This window comes from Astyanax mexicanus, chromosome 1 (assembly GCF_023375975.1).
Source record: "Astyanax mexicanus isolate ESR-SI-001 chromosome 1, AstMex3_surface, whole genome shotgun sequence".
Classification (NCBI taxonomy): domain Eukaryota; kingdom Metazoa; phylum Chordata; class Actinopteri; order Characiformes; family Acestrorhamphidae; genus Astyanax; species Astyanax mexicanus.
The window spans coordinates 89,335,001-89,337,500 of record NC_064408.1 but is presented as its reverse complement, the minus strand read 5'-3'; the positions used below and the strand labels follow the sequence as shown (position 1 = coordinate 89,337,500).

General features: G+C 40.3%; 2 non-coding genes across 2 annotated transcripts; both read right to left on the bottom strand.

The window, feature by feature from the left end:
• Positions 1-1,817: 1,817 nt before the first annotated feature.
• Positions 1,818-1,900, bottom strand: trnal-cag (transfer RNA leucine (anticodon CAG)). The gene has a single exon. It is a non-coding gene; the product is annotated as a tRNA-Leu (tRNA).
• Positions 1,901-2,255: 355 nt separating this feature from the next.
• Positions 2,256-2,338, bottom strand: trnal-cag (transfer RNA leucine (anticodon CAG)). The gene has a single exon. It is a non-coding gene; the product is annotated as a tRNA-Leu (tRNA).
• Positions 2,339-2,500: the final 162 nt, after the last annotated feature.

The following is a 2,500-nucleotide window of genomic DNA, read 5'->3' as shown; positions in this document are numbered from 1 at the left end:
TGGCCAGAAAAGGGGCAAAAGGGCCAGCTTGAAGGGGGAAAGAAAAAAAATGAGGAAAGAGGAAAGGGGGAAAGAGGGAAGAAGAGAAAGGAAAAAAGGGAAAATGATTGACATTAGGATAACGCTAATAATTGCTGTTTTTGAGTGATTTATTGTTTTGACCAACAAGATGTTCCAAAAAGTGGTCAAGGCGGCCCTCTCCTCTCCCCTGACACATATTTACACCTCTTTCTGCCTGTGCAGGGCCTCAGTAAAGGACAGCTCCCACTCTGCATCTTACCTTTTTTACCTGCTGCCCTCATGACCTTTTACTGGCTTTTTCCTCATTACTGGCTTTTTTCTATCCCACCACCATGTCTTTTAATGTACTAGCCCAACAGTATTTTTCCTCAATCAGCCAATTATGGATATAGGATACCTATACCTGCCTAATTTATACACTATTTATTGTGTATTAGTGTGTTGTTTGCTGTGTATTTGTATGCACACTCTTGCCAGGATTTGCACCTGAAATCTCCCAACCAATGGATTGACATGTTACCATTACACCATGAGAGTTGTGTTTTTGTTGTTTGTTTGTTTTTTTCCCAAGTTTTAATGCAAATAGTTGCAACAACATTTTTTTTCTTTGCAACAGCAAATTTTTCTTTTTTTTTTTTTTTCGTTGCAAATTTTCTAATGAGGATGCTGAGGGTGGTGAGTGGGTGGAGGACCAAACATGGGAGTGTGCCAGGGGAGCCTGACAGGTGAACCAGCCTTCAGTGTGAGCTGGAGCTGGGGAAACTATCATACAGTATTTTACTATATTTTTCTCATTTTTTCTGGAATCATCGCCATGGCAACCGAACGCTGTTATTTGAAGCTCTCCGGCTGAAGTCTACACACCACAACCTAGGCAGCCTCAACATACCTTAGTGATCATATTCAAAAGCACAGTTTGAGTGTGTACAGAATGGCTATAAATAATTATGGGTATTAATATGAATACGTAGTAATACATGCTCAATTTAGACAAATGACGATATTACCAGCAACAAAAGAAACGTAACGTCAAACTTCACGAAACACATTCAATGTAGCCTATGCCAAAGCAGAAGTGTTTACAAACACACCACATAATTTTTCATAACTTTCACTTAGTGATTTAATTAATTTTAGTAAGTTTTACTTGTAAGAATGACTTGTAATGACAAGAGAAATTTGCCACAGATAAATAGACTGATAAACGGTATCACCTTGCAGGCAAAACACTCAATCTTGATTGGTTCCTTTGCCCCTGGGAGCGGCCACTGTTTCGAAGCATGTGATTGGTTCTTTTGCCCCTGCTGTTGTTAGGAGTTGTTAGGATTCTGGTAGAATTTGTTAGGACTTAATTAGAAGCTGTTAGGAGTTGTTAGGACTTTGTTAGGAGTTGTTAGGACTTTGCTGGGTCTCGTTAGGACTTTGTTAGGTCTCGTTAGGACTTTGTTAGGTCTTTGTTAGGACTTGTTAAAGCTGTCCGTTTACTGGAAGGTACGGCCACGACTACAAGCTGCTACTGCTACCTTACCTATAAATTCTCTGAATTTTCATGTTACTGTTGTCAAATTGGGCACAGCAAACTATGGCATGCCCTAATGACAAAAAGAACAACACAGTTAAAAGGATTTGAACCTGAGCAGGGCGACACCAAACATTTTAGGGTGTGTTACTTTAACAACTGAGCCATATTTACAAGTTTTGGGAATTGCCCATCCTATATTTTCTTAAATTGAACAACACTTCCTTTCATTCCAGTAATACATTCAGGTTTCCTTGCATAAAGATTGAAATAAACCTGTCAGAAGTGGGATTCGAACCCACGCCTCCAGAGGAGACTGCGACCTGAACGCAGCGCCTTGGACCGCTCGGCCATCCTGACACATTGAGAAATGAGTAGAACATTTTAATTGGTTATCTGTCCATTCTCTGTAAGAATGCAAATGCAAAGCAAGAATAACCAAAGCTATGCAAAAACAAACTGCTACCAACTCAACCATATTTACAAGTTTTGGGAATTGCCCATTCTATATTTTCTTGAATTGAACAACACTGCCTTTCATTCCAGTAATACATTCAGGTTTCCTTGCATAAAGATTGAAATAAACCTGTCAGAAGTGGGATTCGAACCCACGCCTCCAGAGGAGACTGCGACCTATATTTTCTTAAATTGAACAACACTTCCTTTCATTCCAGTAATACATTCAGGTTTCCTAGCATAAAGATTGAAACAAAACTGTCAGCAGTGGGATTCGAACCCACGCCTCCAGAGGAGACTGCGACCTGAACGCAGCGCCTTAGACCGCTCGGCCATCCTGACACACTGTCAGGTGTGTAGAACATTTTAATTGGTTATCTGTCCATTCTCTGAAAGAATGTAAATGCAAAGCAAGAATAACCAAAGCTACGCAAAAAGAACAGCTAACAGTAGTCGTCAGGAACTGAACCTACGCAAGGAGACCACAATGGATTTCAAGTCCAT